The 22199-nt window shown below is 37.0% G+C and overlaps 1 long non-coding RNA gene across 1 annotated transcript in view; it reads right to left on the minus strand.

The window, feature by feature from the left end:
- The window catches only part of LOC309654456, a 354889-nt gene that overhangs the window by 185517 nt on the left and 147173 nt on the right, over positions 1-22199 (minus strand). The window lies entirely within an intron of this gene.

A 22199-nucleotide genomic window follows, 5' to 3' on the forward strand; every position in this document is an offset into this window, starting at 1 on the left:
AAATCAATTAATGTAACACATCACATCAACCATCTAAAAGAGAAAAATCATATGAACATGTAAATAGATGCAGGAAAAATATTTCACAAAATTCAGCACCAATTCATGATTAAAAACTCAGTGTCAGAGACTGGACATGTGGAAGGCAAGGATTATATGGGAACTCTGTACTTTCTGCTCAGTTTTGCTGGAAATCTAAACCTGCTCTAAAAAATAAAGTTTGTTAATAATTAAATAATTTTTTTAAAAAACAAGTAATACTAAATCATTTCAAGTTTCTAGACCAGTGAGGTCCAATAGAAATATAATGCGCCATTTCATGTAATTTAGAATTTTCTGTTACCCCATTAAAAAAGTAGAACTGAGCAGGTGAAATTAATTTTAATATATTTCACCCAGTAAGTATATCCAAAATTGTTCAGTTAACATAAAAATAAGTTATTTTACATTCTTTTTTTCATATCAAGTCTTCAAAATCCAGTGCATATTTTACACTTACTACACATCTCACTTCAGAGTAGCTACATTTCAAGTGCTTGTTAGCCACATGTGGCTTGTGACTACGGTATTAGACAGCTCAGCTCTAAACAATAACTGGCATAATTAACTTAGTTCTAGCCACAATACATTTTAAGCTAAAAGATGAATGTAACTCTAGTTTAATCACAGTTGATTCCACAGTGGAATCATAGAGCTGGCAGTTGTATTTGTCTTATTGTAGTCATGACGTTAAAACCAGTGTTTCTTAATAAGGGAAAAATTTTGCCCCCTCCTCTCCCCCCCAGCGGGCATTTGGCAATGTCAAGAGACATTTTTTATTTATTTAATTTATTTTAACATCTTTATTGGAGTATAACTGCTGTACAATGGTGTGTTAGTTTCTGCTGTATAACAAAGTGAATCAGCTATACATATACATATATCCCCATATCTTCTCCCTCTTGTATCTCCCTCCCACCCTCCCTATCCCACCCCTCTAGGTGACACAAAGCACTAAGCTGATCTCCCTGTGCTATGCGATTGCTTCCCAGTAGCTATCTATTTTACATTTGGTAGCGTGTATATGTCCATTCCACTCTCTCACTTCGTCCCAGCTTACCCTTCCCCCTCCCCGGGTCCTCAAGTCCATTCTCAAGAGACATTTTTGATTGGCATTATAGGGGTGTTACTGGCATATAGTGGGGCTAGTAGAGGCCAGGGATGCTTCTAAACACCCTACAATGCATTGGACAGCTCCCCTGCCCCCCCCAACAAAGAATTATCCTGCCCAAATATCAATAGTGCCAAGGTTGAATAACCCTGTGTTAAACTAGTCTGTGGCAAAATGGTAAAATTACTTTTATAATATTTTCAAAAAATAATGAAATAACCCTAAAAAGGATGCAGAGTAAGATATATATATATCTATAAAATATATATTCTGTTATATATAAGTTATATAATGATTCCCTTATATATAATTATATATATAATTATATATATGTATAGTTGCCCCTTGAAAACACAGGGTTGAACTGTGGTTCTACTTATATGTAGATTTCTTTCACTACGTTCTACAGTACTGCAGGATCTGTGGTTGGTTGAATCTGTAGATGTGGAACTGTGGTTATGGAGGGCTAATTGTAAAGTTGTTTGACTGTTCAGGGGTTGGCTCCCCTAAACCCCGCATTGTTCAATGGTCGACTGTATATTTCATTGTAACATAGATCATTGCTCCTCCCAGCACCCCTTCCTAGGTGTTTTTCTTAGAGCATGTAATGTGTATTATTTCAGTTCATTCTCATTTGTTTTTATTTCTTACTTGGGAGATATGAGAGTGAACTCTAAATATAGTTTTTAGTAATAAAACATCATCAGCCTAACCATTAACTACAAGCATGTAGAAACATGAAATCAATTAGTCATTGTACCATAGCCAGCAATTTTGACAGTTAATATGTGTTCTTTTAATAATTTTAAATAAAGTATCTGGATTTCAGGCTACCTTTAAAAGCTTCTTTTAGCCTCTGTCATGCCCTCTATTGGACCACTTTCCCTGTATCAGTTGAAGTTCTCTGGTTGCAAGCAACAGAAATTCAACTTTGGTTAACTTAAGCAAAATGAGAATATCGGGTAATTCACAGAGTTAAGCTATGCTTTGAAAAGCTAGGAACCAAAGCTGTTTTGGGATCTGTGTAGCAGGAACTAACAGCTCAGTAATGGATCAGTTCCAGCTGTTCTTCTGTCTTTCATGACTCAGGGAGTCCTGGGAATGTTGGCTAGGTGAACACTAGGCACTTTAAATGGCAGCCCTAACCAGACTTCCACAATACAGAAGAGGCGAACCTCACAAGAGAAATCTAGATTCTGTTTATTAGGAAAAGGGAGAGTGAATGTAGAGAGGGAAGAAAACAACAAAGAAATAGAAAATCTATGAATCCTCAAGACTCCAGTTTCTGTTCTTCTACCTAGCCTTTGTATCCTTTTCAGGTGTTTCTACCACATCCTCCTGTCCATTTTTAAGAGCTTCAAAAGCCCTCTCTCTACCCCTAAGTGGTTGTAATTTTCCTATATATCTCCATGATTCTCTATAAGAGTTGGTGGCCAGTGCATATGTACATTCTATATAACATCTCATTCATCATGAATCAGATTCTTTTACCCCCTCCTGACTCACCTATGCTGGAACGTAAACATCCTTGGTCCATTGTTTCCAGCCCTTGTGATGAAATATTCCATGAGCCATTTTTCAGAATTCCTAGAGATCATTACCCAAGCTTATGCTTCTTTTAAAAACTAAGCATGTATAAGCAGAACATTAAATTCAAAGATCAGTAAGTGTCTATCTTTGGTAATAGAAAGTAATCAAATAGGTACACCTTGGGAGTTGTGCTTCCATTTAAGATATAGAAAGCTGCAAGAGAATGTTCCTCCCATCCTAAGAAGAAAAAAAAAATCATAACTTTTCTATTACACATCAGAGAGGGCAGCCAAAGGAACTGAATTTCAGAGTGACAAGCCCCTGAGACAGAATACATGGACTGTTTCACCTTTGGCAGAGAATAGGAAGCTGCCAGTAAAGAAGAAACTTGGAAAGTTCTAAGATTTCACGCTATCTGCAAGTTATAAGTTAGCTTGCCACAGTTTCTTATATCAGAGACAAGGGACTTTATTACTTGCCCAAACAGTATCAATCAGAGTTTCAGTATCTGTGCTAGTTCCCTGATCCCCAATCCTACAGGGCACTGAGTAGAGGCCAGGCAACACCTATACATTCAGTGGGTTGCATTTCAGGAAGGTACCCTGAGCTCAAGGAACCTAAATATTTTATAATGGGTATTAAGCATGCCTCCCCTTGGCTCTGGAGGGAGACATCTTCATTATGGTAGACAGTAATCAAAAGTGTCTCTCTTCCAGAGGGAAATGCTATCTCTGTTTTCCCAGGCTGAGAAGGTAGTCCAGACAGAACAAAGGCAGTCAGTGCTTCTTCACAGATCATGCACAAACATGAGAGACCCATGAAGAAGTGTCTCCCAACAGAAATCAGCTAAAATTTTAAAGAATTCTTTAAGGGCCAACTATGGACTAAAGTATTAGCTTAGAGGAAGTAGGAGCCTTGACATGACAGTAGCTCACATTCACCTGGGAGCTCCTTTCCACCAGCCTCCACTAGGTGCTAATGAGAACGATTGGGACAGGAGCCTGGTGAGAAGACATCCCTCAGTGACACAGGCATGCAGGTAGTGGTTGATCTAATAATCTTGGGTGACAGACATGAAACACTGCCCACTTCCTCAGACCTTTCTCTTGTATGAGTAAAAAAAACATAAACCACTGCTGTAGAGAGAGCATACCTTCCTGCCTTCAGGTCCCAGGCAAAGATACACTGCATCTGAGGGAGAGGTAAATGCAAAAACCTTTGGCCCAATCCACCAAAGGGCAAACAGTGGAAGCAAGAAGAACTACAATCCTGCAGCTTGCAGAACAAAAACCACAATCACAGAAAGATAGACAAAATGAAAAGGGAGAGGACTATGTCCCAGATGAAGGAACAAGATAAAACCCCAGAAAAACAACTAAATGAAGTGGAGATAGGCAACCTTCCAGAAAAAGAACTCAGAATAATGATAGTGAAGATGATCCAGGACCTCGGAAAAAGAATGGAGGCAAGGATCTAGAAGATGCAAGAAATGTTTTACAAAGACCTAGAAGAATTAAAGAACAAACAAAGAGATGAGCAATAAATAACTGAAATGAAAAATACTCCAGAAGGAATCAATAGCAGAATAACTCAGGCAGAAGAACGGATAAGTGACCTGGAAGACAGAATGGTGGAAATCACTGCTGCAAAACAGAATAAAGAAAAAGGAAAGAAAAGAAATTAGGATAGCCTAAGAGACCTCTGGGGCAACATTAAACACATCAACATTCACATTATAGAGGACCCGGAAGGAGAAGAGAGAGAGAGAAAGGACCCGAGAAAATATTTGAAGAGATTATAGTCGAAAACTTCCCTAACATGGAAAAGAAAATAGCCACCCAAGTCCAGGAAGTGCAGAGAGTCCCAGGCAGGATAAACCCAAGGAAAAACACCCCGAGATACACAGTAATCTAACTGACATTAATTACAGGCAAAAATTATTAAAAGCAACAAGGGAAAAATAACAAATAACATACAAGGGAATCCCCATAAGGTTAACAGCTGATTTATTAGCAGAAACTCTGCAAGCCAGAAGGGAGTGGCACTATATATTAAAAGTGATGAAAGGGAAGAACCTACAACAAAGAATACTCTACCCAGCAAGGATCTCATTCAGATTCGATGGAGAAATTAAAACCTTTACAGACAAGCAAAAGCTAAGAGAATTCAGCACCACCAAATCAGCTCTACAACGAATGCTAAAGGAACTTTTCTAAGTGGGAAACACAAGAGAAGAAAAGGACCTACAAAAACAAACCCAAAACAATTAAGAAAATAGTAATAGGAACATACATATCGATAATTACCTTAAATGTGAATGGATTAAATGCTCCCACCAAAAGACTGGCTGAATGGATACAAAAACAAGACCCATATATATGCTGTCTACAAGAGACCCACTTCAGACCTAGGGACACATACAGACTGAAAGTGAGGGGATGGAAAAGATATTCCATGCAAATGGAAATTAAAAGAAAGCTGAAGTAGCAATATTCATATCAGATAAAATAGACTTAAAAAAAAAAGAATGTGACAAGGAAGGACACTACATAATGATCAAGGGATCAATCCAAGAAGAAGATACAACAATTATATATGCACCCAACATAGGAGCACCTCAATACATAAGGCAAATGCTAACAGCTATAAAAGAGGAAATCAACAGCAACACAAAAATAGTGGGGGATATTAACTTCACATACACCAATGGACAGAACAACCAGATAGAACATTAATAAGAAAAAACAAACTTTAAGTGACACAATAGACCAGATAGATTTAATTGATATTTACAGGACATCCCATCCAAAAACAGCAGATTACACTTTCTTCTCAAGTGCACATGGAACATTCTCCAGGACAGATCACATCTTGGATCACAAATGAAGCCTCGGTAAATTTAAGAAAATTGAAATTGTATCAAGCATCTTTTCTGACCACAACGCTATGAGATTAGAAATAAATTACAGGAAAAAAAACATAAAGAACACAAACACATGGAGGCTAAACAATATGTTACTAAATAACCAACAGATCACTGAAGAAATCGAAGAGGAAATCAAAAAATACCTAGAGACAAATGACAACAAAAACACAACTATCACAAACCTATGGGAGGCAGCAAAAGCAGTTCTAAGAGGAAAGTTTATAGCAATACAATCCTACCTCAAGAAACAAGAAAAATCTCAAATAAACAATCTAACCTTACACCTAAAGGAACTAGAGAACGAAGAACAAACAAAACCCAAAGTTAGTAGAAGGAAAGAAATCATAACGATCAGAGCAGAAATAAATGAAATAGAAACAAAGGAAACAATAGCAAAGATCAATAAAACTAAAAACTGGTTCTTTGAGCAGATAAACAAAATTGATAAACCTTTACCCAGACTCACCAGGAACAGGAGGAAGAGTACTCAAATCAATAAAATTAGAAATGAAAAAGGAGAAATTACAATGGACACTGCAGAAATACAGAGCATCATAAGAGACTATTACAAGCAAATATATGCCAATAAAACGGGCAACCTAGAAGAAATGGACAAATTCTTAAAAAGGTATAACTTTCCAAGACTGAACCAGGAAAAATTGAAAATATGAACAGACCAGTCACAAGCAATGAAATTGAAACTGTGATTAAAAATCTTCCAACAAACAAAAGTCAAGGACCAGATGGCTTCACGGGTGAATTCTATCGAACATTTAGAGAAGAGCTAACACCCATCCTTCTCAAACTCTTCCAAAAACTTGCAGAGGAAAGAATACCCCCAAACTTATTCTATGAGGCGACCACCACCCTGATACCAAAACCAGACAAAGATACTACAAAAAAGAAAATTACAGACCACTATCACTGATGAATATAGATGCAAAAATCCTCAATAAAATACTAGCAAACAGAATCCAACAAAACATTAAAAGGATCGTACACCATGATCAAGTGGGATTTATCCCAGGGATGCAAGAAATCTTCAATATATGCAAATCAATCAATGTGATACACCATATTAACAAACTGAAGGATAAAAACCATATGTTAATCTCAACAGATGTAGAAAAAGCTTTTGACAAAATTCAACACCCATTTATGATAAAAACTCTCCAGGAAGTGGGCATAGAGGGACCTACCTCAACATAATAAAGGCCATATATGACAAACCCACAGCAAACATCATTCTCAATGGTGAAAAATTGAAAGCATTTCCTCTAAGACCAGGAACAAGACAAGGATTTCCACTCTCGCCACTATTATTCAACATAGTTTTGAAAGTCCTAGCCATGGCAATCAGAGAAGAAAAAGAAATAAAAGGAATACAAATTGGAAAAGAAGAAGTAAAACTGTCACTGTTCACAGATGACATGATACTATACATAGAGAATTGTAAAGATGCCACCAGAAAATACTAGAGCTAATCAATGAATTTGGTAATGTAGCAGGATACAAAATTAATGCACAGAAATCACTTGCATTCCTATAAACTAACAACGAAAATCAGAAAGAGAAATTAAGGAAACAATCCCAATCTCCATTGCAACAAAAAGAATAAAAAACCTAGGAATAAACCTACCTAAGGAGGTAAAAGACCTCTACTCAGAAAAGTATAAGACACTGATGAAAGAAATCAAAGATGATACAAAGAAATGGAGAGATATACCATGTTCTTGGATTGGAAGAATCAACATTGTGAAAATGACTATACTACCCAAAGCAATCTACAGATTCAATGCAATCCCTATCAAACTACCACTGGCATTTTTCACAGAACTAGAACAAAAAATCTTAAAATCTGTATGGAGACACAAAAGACCCCGAATAGCCAAAGCAATCTTGAGGGAAAAAAGCAGAGCTGGAGGAATCAAACTCCCTGACTTCAGACTATACTACAAAGCTACAGTCATCACGACAATATGGTACTGGCACAAAAACAGAAATATAGATCAATGGAACAGGATAGAAAGCCCAGAGGTAAACCCACACACCTATGGTCAACTAATCTATGACCAAGGAGGCAAGAATACACAATGGAGAAAAGACGGCCTCTTCAATAAGTGGTGCTGGGAAAACTGGACAGCTACATGTAAAAGAATGAAATTAGAACACTCCCTAACACCATACACAAAAATAACCAAAATGGATTAAAGACCTAAATGTAAGACCGGACACTATAAAACTCTTAGAGGAAAATGTAGGCAGAACTCTTTGACATAAACCACAGCAAGATCCTTTTTGACCCACCTCCTAGAGAAATAGAAATAAAAACAAAAATAAACAATTGGGACTTAATGAAACTTAAAAGCTTTTGCCCAGCAGATGAAACCATAAACAAGACGAAAAGACAACCCTCAGAATGCGAGGAAATATTTGCAAACGAATCAACAGACAAAGGATTAATCTCTAAAATATATAAACAGCTCATGAAGCTGAATATCAAAAAAACAAACAACCCAATCCAAAAATAGGTGGAAGAGCTAAATAGACATTTCTCCAAGGAAGACATACAGATGGCCAACAAACACATGAAAAGATGCTCAACATCACTAATTATTAGAGAAATGCAGATCGAAACTACAGTGAGGTATCACCTCACACCAGTCAAAATGGCATTATCAGAAAATCTACAAACAATAAATGCTGGAGAGGGTCTGGAGAAAAGGGAACCCTCTTGCACCATCCTCATTCCCACTTGTTGGTGAGAATGTAAATTGATACAGCCACTATGGAGAACAGTATGGATGTTCCTTAAAAAACTAAAAATAGAATTACCATATGACCCAGCAATCTCACTACTGGGCATATACTCAGAGAAAACCATAATTCAAAAAGACACATGCCCCCCAATGTTCATTGCAGCACTATTTACAATAGCCAGGTCATGGAAGCAACCTAAGTGTCCATCGACAGACAAATGGATAAAGAAGATGTGGTACATATATACAATGGTATATTAGTCAGCCATAAAAAGGAACGAAATTGGGTCATTTGTAGAGACGTGGATGGACCTAGAGACTGTCATAAAGAATGAAGTAAGTCAGAAAGAGAAAAATATCGTATATTAACACATATATGTGGAACCTAGAAAAATGGTACAGATGCACTGGTTTGCAAGGCAGAAATAGAGACACGGAGGTAGAGGACAAATATATGGACACCAAGGAGGGAAAGCGGGGTTGGGGGTGGGATGAACTGTGAGACTGGGATTGACATATATATGTATAAAGTAGATTACTATATATGTATAAGGTAGATAACTAATAACCTGTTGTATAGCACAGGGAACTCCACTTCGCTGTACAGTAGAAACTAACACAACACTGTAAAACAAATATACCCCAATTAAAAAAACAAAAACAACTTTGGTCCCTGGGGAGAGGTAGAAAACCTCTTGGGCCCAGGATCCTGTGCCAATACCAAGCAGAGATCTGCTATCAGTGTGAGAAGAGCATTTTACCACTTTGGGAGGCATAAGTTTGTCAGGTGACACAGGTAAGCAGGACTTGCTCAAAGCTGAGGGTAGAGCAGGAAAACAGATCCTCTGGCACCCAGGTCTAACTCAAGTACAAGCTGAGTGTAGCCCATCCCTGGAGGAACAGGCAGACTGTAGTACACCAAAGGTAAAATAATAAAATCCAAACCTGTTTTGACTGACTTGATTCACTCAGTCCCCCACACTAATGGCCACGTGTAAATATTATTTATCTCTCTCAACTATTCTCCACAAGATGTGTGGCATTCAGTCAAAAATTCTAAGGCCTAAAAAATATATATATATAAGAGAAACAATCCATTGTCAAGAGATTAAACAAATGACAGAACTAAACTCAGAGATGACCCAGATATTGGAATTGTGAGACAGAGACTTTAACTATGATTAACGTGTTAAAGGATTTACTGGAAAAATAAAAAGCAAGCTTGAACATATCTGCAGAAAACAGGCAACTATAAAAGTCACCAGAGCTGATTTGAAGAACCAAATAGAACTTTTAGAAATAAAAATACAATAACTAAGGTTAAAAATTCAAATAAGACAGCTGAAAAAAGAGTAGTAACTAGAAGACAGATGATAAAAATTATTCAGTATATACCACAGAGAGACAAAAAAGATGAAATATATAGAAAAGAGATTAAAAGTCCAGGGTGATGGAATGAGAAAGATTAACATCTGTTAAAGATTAATAGGAGTTCCAGAAGGAGAGGAAAGAGAGAATGGGGGCAGAGATGCCAAATAAGAAGACAATTACTGAGGATTTTCCAGGATGATAAAAGATACCAATTCACAAATTCAGAAGCTTATAAATCCCTAATTGGATTAAATAAAAAGAAACCCACACTAGACACACAGTGAAACTATAGAACATCAGAGGCAAAGAAAATCTTAAAAGATGTCAGAGGAAAAGACAGATTATATCCACAGCATTGGCGGTTAGAGAACAGCTGAACCAAAGACTGTGGCATGATATTTTCAAAAGGCTGAAAGAAAAATAATTGCTAACCCAGAATTTTATATCCAGTGAAAATATTTTTTGAAAGAAAGGAGTAAGTTAAAGACATTTCAGAATAGCAGAGACAGGGTGGCCATCAAGAAAAATAGGGAGATTCAGGATATCTACTTCGTGTGGAAGGAAAGAGATCCCAGATGGGAGGGCAGAGAAGCAAAAAGGCATGAGGAGCAAAGTGATAAATTCATGGGTGAATCTAAATAAGCACTGAGAGTATAAAACACTCAAATGCGAAATTTAAAAGAGCAAATTTGATGGAATTAACATATTATCCAACAATATATGCTTAGGGAAAGGAGTCAATAGAGTTAATGTATCCTAAGTTCCCTGGGAAATGGATAAAGTTACTGATTAATTTTAGCTTATAACAGACAGTAAGTATGCATTTTGTAATTTTTAGAGTATCCACTAAAAGGATAGAAAACTTTCTCACTATGAGAGGGGAAAAATGTAGCTATCAAAAATAATCAAAAGAAAGCAAGAAAGGAAAATAAATGAAACATAGAACAGGTGGGATAAATAGCACAAAGTAAGACAGCAATTTAAACTGAAATTCTAGTAAACAAAATGCAAATGGACCAAATATTCCAATTAAAAGATTGTCAGGCAGGATCAAAAAGTCAATTATACAAAGTTTATAAGAGATACACATTAAACTTAAACATACAGAAAAGTTAAAGGTAAAAGGACAGGAAAAGATATACCATTCAATTCTAGGTAAGAGGAAGTTGGTCAGATAAGATAGCCTTAATATCAGATAGGAAAGACATTAAGGTAAAAAGCATTACTGAAGATAAAGGGTCACTTCATAATGATAGAACGTTCAATTTGCCAGTACGTTATAACAGTTGTAAATCTGTAATCACTTAATAACAGTTTCAAATTATATGACAGAAAGCTAATAGAAACTCACATATTTGCCATCATATGAGATTTTTGAGTACCTAAGTAATTAATAGAGCCAGCAGAAGAATATTTATCAACGATTTAAACAGTGTCATTTAATAAACTTAATCTAACTTTACCCGACTGCAGAATATACATTCTTTTCAAGCACACATGGAACGTTTATAAAAACTGACATGTGCTGAGCTGTAAAGCAAGTCTCAATAATTGCTAAAGGACTAAAATGATACAGAACATGCTCTCTGACCACAGTGCAATTAATCTAGGGAAAAAATGACCAAATGATAACTAGATATGTAGAGTTAAGGAGCTGGGTGTGCAAGTCTGAGCTTTAGATAAAAATCTGGGAGTCATATAGTTTATTAATGGCAAAACTTGGAATTAAACCTGAGTCTCTTTCACATTCATTTAGTGGGATGATACCGTGTAAAGGCTTTTCTTTCCATAATATTTCTTTTTTTTTTTCATAATATTTCTTTTTGCATTGAAAATTAAATATATACAATATGTAAAAATAATACTAAAATGATCTATTACTGGATCATTGAATAAACAGTGAATTCAAACCTATCTCCCACTTAGAGTTGATTCACGTTATAACACTTTATGGTTGTAGGTTGTAATTTCATAGTCTTTTAAAATATGCCTATTCTTTTTTTTACTAAGATATGTTAATGGAAGCTTATCCGAGATTTAGTTTGGATAACCCCAGGGTCAAGTTCTTATATAGGCCTCAAGAGCTATAAAAAAACAGATGCAGAATCTGGAGTCTTGTGAAATATTCCAGACAGACCTTCTGACTTACAGTAGGCGATATTTCATGCCAGCCTTTTATTCAAATAAAGCATTCATTTCCGCTGACATTAGGTACAGTCTGAATTTTCTGTTTCTTACGTTGATACTTTATATAGTTATGAAGCCTATTTTTGAAGAATTAATTTTCCTCACATTTAAACGTATTTCCTCATTAAAGAAACAACATAACCTGCTACCCAGTTCTTTGTGCCGTGAAACTCCTTCTGAGTGCCTGGTGTCTTGTACTGAGAGTAATTAACGCATTTAAATCTCTTGCCCAAAGTTACCAGGATGGGACTCTAAGGATACACCAGCCTTAGATGGTCTTGACAAGTGTGAATGGTAAGTAAATCCCTAACGAGACACTAAAAGAAGGTAGGATCATTCCTGTTTCTAAAGATATTGATACTTATACTCGAGGGAAGGAGAGAGGGGAGGAACTATTGGAAGACAGTTTCCTTAAAAAGAGTCTAGTGAACACATCATTCAAGGAAACTCTCAGGCTTGGTAAAGAGAATTAAGAATACCTACATATCCAGAAACATCTGGGAGAGGCAGTATTGCACTGTGCTTAGAGAATGGGCTTTGGATTTGGACTGAAGAATCTTCGAGTCCAAATCGATTGGATTATTCTTCCAGTCACTGGCTGTGTGATATTGTCAAGTTACTTAAAATCTTTACATCTTAGTTTCTTTATTGGTGAACATAATGCCCACCACATAGTGTTGAGGATTAAATGGGAAAATGCATAGTAAGCATTTGATAAATGCCTTCTTAGAGGTGGGTTTACTTATCAGAAATTTTTTCCCATTAGCAAATTAATACATTCTTGTAACAAAAATTCAAAGAATACAGAAATATAAAAAAATGCAATAGCTGTCTCACTTGCCTCCAACTCTAATTATAGAACCAAGTGGTAACCATTACTAACCATTTGGATTGTATTTGACCTAAATATTTCACTTCTTATTTTTAGAGTTTGAGATGCCTGTGTTAGAACATGATTTTTATTCAATTTACTTTTTCTTTCCATATACAACACTAAAAAATTGTTTTCTTTCACTCTCTGCTTAAATCCATATTTAGTGTCCACACAGAGGTCTGGAAGAATCATTTGATCATAAATGTGGTCCATAGTTGCTTTACTATTGGAGTTTGCTCTTCCAATCTGAACTTTAAAAATTAGCATACTTATACCTACAGTGTCCTTTGGCTGAAAAGAACACCCACCCTCCTGGCATCCCAGAGTACAATGCCTAGGACCATTCTGTACTGAGTAGCATGCCACCAGATGTCCTGCTAAGGGTGACCTCCCCCATGCATCTATGTATCACTTGTGGTTACTAGTGTCTGATGAACACAGCCGGGGATGTGAATGTTGTATCAATTAAGAATGCTTTAACTGCATATAACGATAATCTGACAGTAGCTTAAACATGTAGAGTTTTATTTTACCTAAGTGACAATAAGTCTGTAGATATAACGACTCCATGGTAGTACTAGGTTCTGTTTTTTGCTTTGCTATCCATAATGTAATGGCTTCTTTCCCCTTCACTGCAAGATGCTTGCTGAGGCTCAAACATCTAGCAATGTATTCAGGCAGGAAAAGAGGAGGGAGGGCAGCGCCAGATACATCTTTCTCCATTTTATATGGAAAACAAAGTCTTAATCAGAAGTCGCCTGGGAGGCTTCTGCTTGTGTATCATGCTTGGGCCAGAGCTGGACCACACAGCCACTCCTACCTGCAAAAGAGCTGGGAAGCAAGACATGTATTTGGTTTCCCAAGCTCTATAGTGGGAAACAGCAGTGGAAATTAGTGTAACCAATCCACAGTCTCTGGCACAGGAGGGAAAGTGGGAGATGAGGGGGGTGGGTTATGACTATTCTGCTTTGTTCTTCTTGTTGGTGCTGGTCTGAAGACACACCCCAGTCAAAGTGAAGATGACCCACAAGCTCTCCAATGAGAAACTCCAGGCCAAGGGAAGGCCTGGGTCCCCCAGTTGTTACATCTCTTAATGACCAGCTCCCGTTGTTCATACATAGCTTCTTGCCCAGGGGGCCAAAGCCCCCTGAGGCAGGGTTGAGGCAGTTCTGACATCTGCCATCTCTTGAGACCCAGGATTCCTGTTGCTCTTCTCTATCAGCTCAGCCCTGCATTCAGCCAAAAATTATCGTAACTTTCTACCCTCAAGGTTTATTTTGGGGACACTTCCCTGTTTTTCCCTGCTCCTGAGCATTGTTCAGGGACACTCTGGCCCACTGGGAAGGTCTCTCAAATTCCAGGGAGCCTTATGCAAATAAGTTCACTGCTTCTTGGAATTTGCATACCAAAGGGGACTGGACTTCATATGCCCTTTTCTACAGCCAGAGGATCTTGGCTTACACTTGCTTAACATGTAAGAAGGATTCAAATGACTCTCCGAAGAACAAGGAATGTCATGCAAGGGACTCCCTGGATTGCCTCCTTGCTTACCAGAGAAGTGGAGTTCACCTTCTCCCACCTAAAAAAAAGCTGGCTACACAAAAAATTAGAAAATATGTAGTAATTGCAATACTTGCAAGTGGTATAATTGATTCTGAGGTTTCATGCAACATTTCTTTAGATCGCATCATTCGTTCATTCAACCACCAAACATCTGTAGTGCCCACTAAGTGCCAGACCCTGAGCCAAGTACTATGGATATAAAGACAAATCAGGCACTGTCCTTTACCCAAAAGACCTTAGCATCCAGCGTGGGGGAGAGATGTGGAAATCATTTTTGCCTGTTATCTTACGAGTGCTAGGGCAGAGGGTTACCTAGGATGATAAGGAATCCCAGAGGATCCCAGGGCAGCTAAATAGGCTAAGGGCCAGAAAACTTTCTAGGGGATGGGATGCTTAAGCTGAATTCTGAAGTATAAGTAGAAGTTGTTACGGGAATTTCCAGGGAGAGGAAAGAGCATGGGTGATGACATGGTGCCCATGGTATTGTTTCTGCATGCATCAGGTCATTTCTGCATAAACCAGCTCATTATACAACTGGTGCATGAAACAAGAGAAGGAGTTCCATATGGAGAGAAGGGTATTTGGTGAAATGGAATCTAGGAAGCCAGAGAGAAACCGGAGCCAGATACTGCAAAGTGTTGTTGAACTAATAAGCTTGAACTCTGGATCATAGGTTATAAATTTAGGTTACAAGCTTATTAGGTGATTTTTCCCTGCAAGAATGAAAAAGTAAACTTCAAATATTTCTATTTTGATGAAAGGGAAAAGTTAAACATCTATTGTGGATTGAGTGCAAAGTCCATGGTCTTCCCAAATGGATAATTACAATTATTTTAGAGTAATAGTCCCTTTCTGCCAGCCTGTTTGCTTGCATTAGCTTCAGTAGATTAAACCCTCTGGGGACTTAAAAGTTGTAGGTGAATGTTTTATCCTGGAAACTATAATGAATTAGAAACTCTCTAGGGCTGAAGTCATTTCCTGCAGTATTTTTTCCAGGCTATTAGAGTATAGTTTATTCCCCTGCAATATAAAATGCACAAAATGGGGACCGAGTTAGTAAACCTCCCTTGGCATTTCAATTACTACAGTTCCAGGAAATGACTTACGTACGGGAAGAACAGAGACCAATATTTGCACATCAATTTTCTTTATTTCGGCTTCAAAGTGTTCCAATATTTCTCTAGTTTCCTAGAAGATCGGGACTTTGAGAAGCAGATTCCCACAATGAAGTCAATGTAATTCAAGTCAGACAGAGTGAATTTTATTTTTAGATGTTTTTTTAAATTTTAAATTGCAGTAAAAGCACTTTGTTTGTTGGCTTTAAAACCTCTTTATGCATTTTTTAAGGTGGTGCTCTGACCTACTCTGAGATTTTATACTGTGAGAATTTCAGAAGATTGTCAGTATTGATGCTTGTTTCTAATCCTCTGTGTGTGACGGTTGCTGCAGAAGTGATTGACAATGAACTTATTCTACTCTAAACCCCACAGAAATATTGACTCATAATACCTTGTTTTATATTCAGTTTTCCAGTTTATAACACTCTTTCCCATGTTTAACCTTCATGATATCACTATAAAATAGACTTGGCATTTTATAAGTTAGGAAAATAATTCAGAGGTTCTGGCAAGTAGATCTCATACTTAAGTCCTCATTTGCATCACCTACAGGAGCTTTTCATAAAGTAGACTCATGTGTTTACTCTCCCACTCAACCTCCAAGACTCTGCTCTAACAGGTAAAAAGATGCCCAGATGATGCTCATAGGGAACCCTGTTTAAGAGGACTTTTCTAGAGCTCTTAAGGAATGGAACCAGAACTCAAACTAGAGTTGCTGACTGTAAGTCAACAGTTTTCCCCATAGATCACAAGTCAGGTAGAAGCAGTAGGTGAGATGCAGGTATTACGGGGATAGATGTAGATGGGTGTGGATTGATGGTAAAAAGATACATCTTAGAGCAATTTTCCTTCAAAAAAGAATTTTCAGCAGTGAAGATGGAGTGATAGTCGATGGTCAGAAATTTTCAGATTGGTAACATTTTATAGGATGATGGGGAAAGAGGACAGGCAGGTCATACATGTTGTTAGTATGGATGTGATATTTGTTTCTATGCATAAAAAATAGGAAATGTGGGAAAATGAGACACAGGAAATAGTTAGATTGTTCCATGTATCTTTTCAGAAGCCACAGTGGAAAAATATCCATAAGTGGGAAAGTTGAAAACAAATAATTGAAAAAATAGCTGCCATCAAACCAAAGTAAATTCCTAGGTATATATATGGGGAAAAGATACTGCATGTTTTAGAAGATGAGTTATACTCAAGCCCTAGGAAGGAAGACCTGAGTGGTAGGTATTTCCAATTTTGTATTACAAATGATGAAACTAGGGTTCAAGGAAGTAAAGGATGTAACTTAATATGCTTGGTGAATGTGTGGGAGAAGGAATTTAAACCTGTGAATTAAAGTTTTCTATCAAACTCTACTAATAAATGGCAGTATAAAGAAGAACCCACAATAGAAGGAAATTAGACTCTAGGAGACTGAAAGAAGGCCTAGGAAATACAACCTACAATCCATTCTGTGATGTTGATGGAATGTAATATCGCCTTCCCATGTTTTTGTCATCAAAGAAAACCACAGAGCTATGATCATGAAATTTCTTTCTGGATATTTGACACTGGGACTATCCAAATTTTTATTATTCAGAAGTCAAGACAAAATTTCAGCCTTGGGCAGGATTAAAAAATGGATTTTGTAGAGAATAAAATTCAGAAAATTTCCTTGTGCTGCCACTTACCACCTGTTGGTTGAGAATTTTTGTTTTAGATAATGCCATCTTAAGTAGTATACTACAAACACTTTATGCTTTTAAGTGTTTGTAGCTCTCAGAATCTGTGTTACATGTTATAGAGCATTTTGTAAAATGTATTTTTTTCAAGGCTATAAAGGACTTCTAGAAGTTTATTTTGATATTTTTAATCATTGATAGTCTATACAATAGATTGTTGTTTTCCCCTCCAATAAAGCTCCTTTTTGTAGACTTGTCACAAGTTTATCCCAGTCATTAGTTCACATTGTCCAGGTTTCCTCAGAAACTATGTCTCCTTTCCATTTCTTTTCCAAAGGCCTTTCCAAGTGCTAAGACTCAAAATAGGCCTCTCATGCCTCTTATGTCTTACATAAATCTGAGTTTGGCTTCAGGAAAACATTAAAGACACAATTAGCACCTAAAACTTCTTCAGTGTGAGTGTTCTGATACATCCTGAATCACTTTCCACAGTCCGTGGAAGGAATTTCTGATTGAGCCCTGCTCTCTGCTTCAGAAACTTTCTAACCATAATTTGTTTTTCCTAAGAGAAAGTAATCTTGTATATTATGAGCAGGAACCCAAGAATTCACAATGGTCATTTTCTTATAGGAACACAGGAAATGATTTGCCTTTCTAAAAGTAAATGCAAAAACCTATAATTGTTCTTTCCCAAGCCTCTAGAAATCATCTCAAATGCAATTATTATAAACATTTCAGATATAGTATTTAACACTGAGAACATAAAATTAAAAAAAAAATTTTTTTCATAATGGAAGCCAGAAACAAAACAATACTTATCATATAGAAATTTCTTTGTTTTTCTCTTCCTTCTCATAACTACTAACAGACAGACACTGTATAAAGAATTTAAGTTCAGTGGGAAAGAATTTTGGAGTTATTTCTAGTAATTCCCTTATTCCCTTAATGGTGTCAGAATTTTAAAAAATATGTAGCTGACTTTATTTTGTTAACACTTGCTCTAATCTTAACTTCATAAAATGGAGGTTTTTCATCTCCACTAATAGAGCAGGAAATCTGAGAGTTCAGGCTCTGTCCATGGCTGTTGTTCTCCCTGAGAATGGTCTTTAGCTTTTCACCTACTAGAGAAAATAATGATTTTTATGGTTTTCAAGTGTCTTTTTAAAATAGGGCTTCTTTTTACTTTGATGACATATTTCAACTCACAGTTTATATTTTCTGAATGGATAATCCTGTGGGTAGATGCCCTTTCATACATACATATGATAGGCAGTTGAATAGACAAAACTTCAGTTAAAGAAACCATTTTGTAACTTAAAAAATATTAAGAATTGCATTCTAAATGAAAACTCATAAATTCTGGGTATGTTCATATAATTTTAGAGCTTGGCAATGTATGACTATATAAGTGTATGTGTATATATGTGTGCCTGTGTGTGTGTGTTTCTGGTATAAACTGATTTAAGAAACTATTTTAAGAGAAAAAGATACCCTTAATTAGCTCACTCATATTTTACTTTTATTGTATGAAATTTAGCACACTGAGTGGTTTGTGCTGTTTCTGTGTTTTAACTTGTTTTGCTTGTCATTTCTGCTTTCTAATGGTTACCAAAAATAATACTTGTAAGTATTTATAACATCAGGCATCTTGTTTCATCTTTGGTTTAATGATCTAAAATTCTTTGATCTTGAATACAAAGAGAAATCCCAGAACATTTCAGAGTGTTGAGGGAAAGGTATTGAAAAGTAATTTGAACCCAAGACCACATCCTACATAGGCATGTACTCAATACATGGTATGCTACAAATTGACTGCTGACCTGCGGCAGTGGTGACTGTGGTAGAGTGTATGTATTTGCTTCTGTGGACCTTCTTTCCATAAATATTGTATATCAAAAGAGGGGTTCTTTACTTGGAGTCCATGATACATGTAGGCAAAATGGAGTGTACATGTGCACATAGGCCTTTTTCTGAGGGTTAGATTGATAGCTTTCTTTAAACTGTCAAAGGGTTTCATAACGTGAAAAAGGCAAAAAAACTAATGAACTAAAAATTTAGAAGATGACTGTGTGCAATGAGCTATATATTTCAGATTTTCTAAACATCACTTATGTATCAGGGTTCTCCAGAGAAACAGAACCAATAGGATCTATCTATCTATCTATCTATCTATCTATCTATCTATCTATCTATCTATCTATCTATCTATCCATCTATCTACCTACCTACCTACCTACCTACCTACCTACCTACCTACCTATATATCTGTTGGGTTGGCCAAAAAGTTCTCTGTAACATCTTATGGAAAAACCTGCACGAACTTTTTGGCTAGCCCAATACCTATCTATTGAAGAGTAGATTTGTTACAGAAATTGGTTCAAGCAGTTATGGAGGCCAAGAAGTTCCTTGATCTGTGGTCTATAGGCTGGAGAATCAGGACAGCTGTCCAAGTCCAAAGGTCTGAGGATAGGGGTGCTGATGGTATAAGTCCCAATCTGAGTCCAAAAGCTTGAGAACCAGGAATGCCAATGTCTGAGGCCAGCAGAAGATGAAAGTCTCCACTCAAACAGAGAGTGTGTCCTTCCTCCTCCTTTTTGTTCTATTCAGGTCCTCAACAAATTGGATGATGTCCACCCACACTGGGGAGGACCACTTGCTTTACTCAGTTCACCAATTCAACAGCTAATCTCTTCTGGAAACACTCTCACAGACACATCCAAATAAAATGTTTTACCAGCTGTCTGGGCATCCCTTAGCCCAGTCAAGTTGGCACACAAAGTTAACCATCGCAACTTAATAGCCTGACACCTAAATTCATCATGACTTTCTCTTCTGCCTCTTAAGACTGAGATGCCAGCCAAGAAACTAAAGAAACTTTATTGACATGAATGGTACAGGCATATGTCCAGAACAGAGAAAGTGCAATACAATTTCATTTTATGAGTGATGTGTTCCTGAAGACTTGGCAGAATTCAAAACTTGCATATTTCATGTCTCATTGCTCCCATAGGACTGACAAACAATGTTTACTAGTGAAAGTGGCCAAGACATATGCCAGTAACATAAACACAGTTGGTAATTCATTCATCCCTCCTCCAACTTACAATTATAATTCTTCAAGATTAAAAAATAGATTTACATTATTTCTAATTTTGTGCTGGAACTTGATTGATATTTTAAGTTCAGCCTTTTCAAGTTAACACAACTCTAATTTGCATAAGGTATGTTACACTGTGTGTGGTAAATTAAAAATTCATTCTATCTTATTTTTAGAAGGCTCAAATTTTTAACTCAATTTTATCTCTTGTAAGATACCATTCACAAATAATTTTGCACAATAAATAGTGTCACTAACACTACTATTGGTACAATTACTGGTCCAATTAATCTATAAACGGAAATAAATTTCTCTCCATTCTCCAGTAGTTGTCTATGTTTTGTTGCTTTTATATCCTGTTGCAGCCTGACAACTAAGGAAACCCAACTAGAAGGAGAGGTTGAGTCAAATAAAATATCAATTAGAAGCAGGTGTGAAAAATATATATCTAATTCTGGTTTTCATAAAGTGCATGTGTGTGTATATAAGTGTTTAATTTTAATTTTGATTCAGTGTTCTGTAGATAATTTTAATTAACACTTGAAGACGGTTTGAGGTATAGAAATTAAGCCATTCATTTTGATTCTTGGACTTCATGGTTTCCCAGCCCTAATTGGAAAGGAGGAGAGTATAAATTACCCTTGGTTTGTCTACTATACATCAGTCACAATAGCGTAAGTAAAATCTTTCAGGCTTTATAATAAAAATTAAATGGGCTTCCCTGGTGGCGCAGTGGTCAAGAATCCGCCTGCCAATGCAGGGGACACGGGTTCAAGCCCTGGTCCGGAAAGATCCCACGTGTCGTGGAGCAACTAAGCCCGTGCTCCACAACTACTGAGCCTGCGAGCCACAACTACTGAGCCCACGGGCCACAACTATTGAAGCCTGTGTGCCTAGAGCCCGTGCTCCTCAACAAGAGAAGCCACCGCAATGAGAAGCCGGTGCACTGCAACAAAGAGTAGCCCCTGCTCGCTGCAACTAGAGAAAAGTCCACGCACAGCAACGAAGACCCAATGCAGCCAAAAATAAATTAATTAATTAATAATAAAAAAAAAATACTTGTTTTAAAAAAAAATGGAGTATGTCTTTTTTTGCATTTAAGAAATTTGAATTTTAAGGACACTATGATTTATCATGAACCAAACCTCTGGCTTTTAGGTTGTTTTGGCCTCAACTTGTAAAGCTTCTTTATACAACGAGTAGTTAACCAAAAGTGGCATGTTTGGTTTTCAGTTTACAAGTAACACTGACTCTTGATTGTCTCAAATAAGGGGTCCTTGCTTTAAATACACATGGAAAAAGAGTAAGGAAAAGAGGTGTCTCGGGCCTCATGGGAACCAAGTAATAGCAATGGAACCAGAAGTCATGTAAAGACAGCCACAGACACATATCTCGGCTATATGGCAAGCACAATGTAATTTAAGAACTAGAAGATTTCTATTCCTTAAGGTCCAGTTCTAGCTTTAGGGACCCATCATGTCACCCCCTCAATAGCAGAAGTTCAAGGAGCCCTATCGCAGTGCTCTGCCATTATTACCCCTCAGCTAATGGTATGGTCTCCTCCAGAAAGCCATCCTTAGTCACCTAAGTACCACTTCTCTATGTTCCCTTAGTGTCCCATGTGCCTTGCTATTGCAGTGTTTCTCATATTGTATTATATTTCTCCTTTTCTTGTCAGACACCTCTACTAGATTGTAAAATCATGTTCTGTGCCTTGGTCATCTCTGTATTCCTATCCCCTGGCTTGTCTGTGTGAGTTTCAGTCTTTGCTCCCCTTACCAGCTGCTTTTAACTGACTTTCTTTTTAGGACTCAATACTTTCTCAAAGGGATAATTAGACTTGTCACTTAGTCACCATCTTCTCTGTGGGGTAGAGCGTTTGTGCCATATTACCTCCTAGTTGTAGATATAAAAATGGCTGTCCTGAACCAACAGCTACGACCAAATTGATGAG

The sequence above is a fragment of the Balaenoptera physalus genome (assembly GCF_965194825.1).
Source record: "Balaenoptera physalus genome assembly, chromosome: 2".
NCBI classification, from domain to species: Eukaryota; Metazoa; Chordata; class Mammalia; order Artiodactyla; family Balaenopteridae; genus Balaenoptera; species Balaenoptera physalus.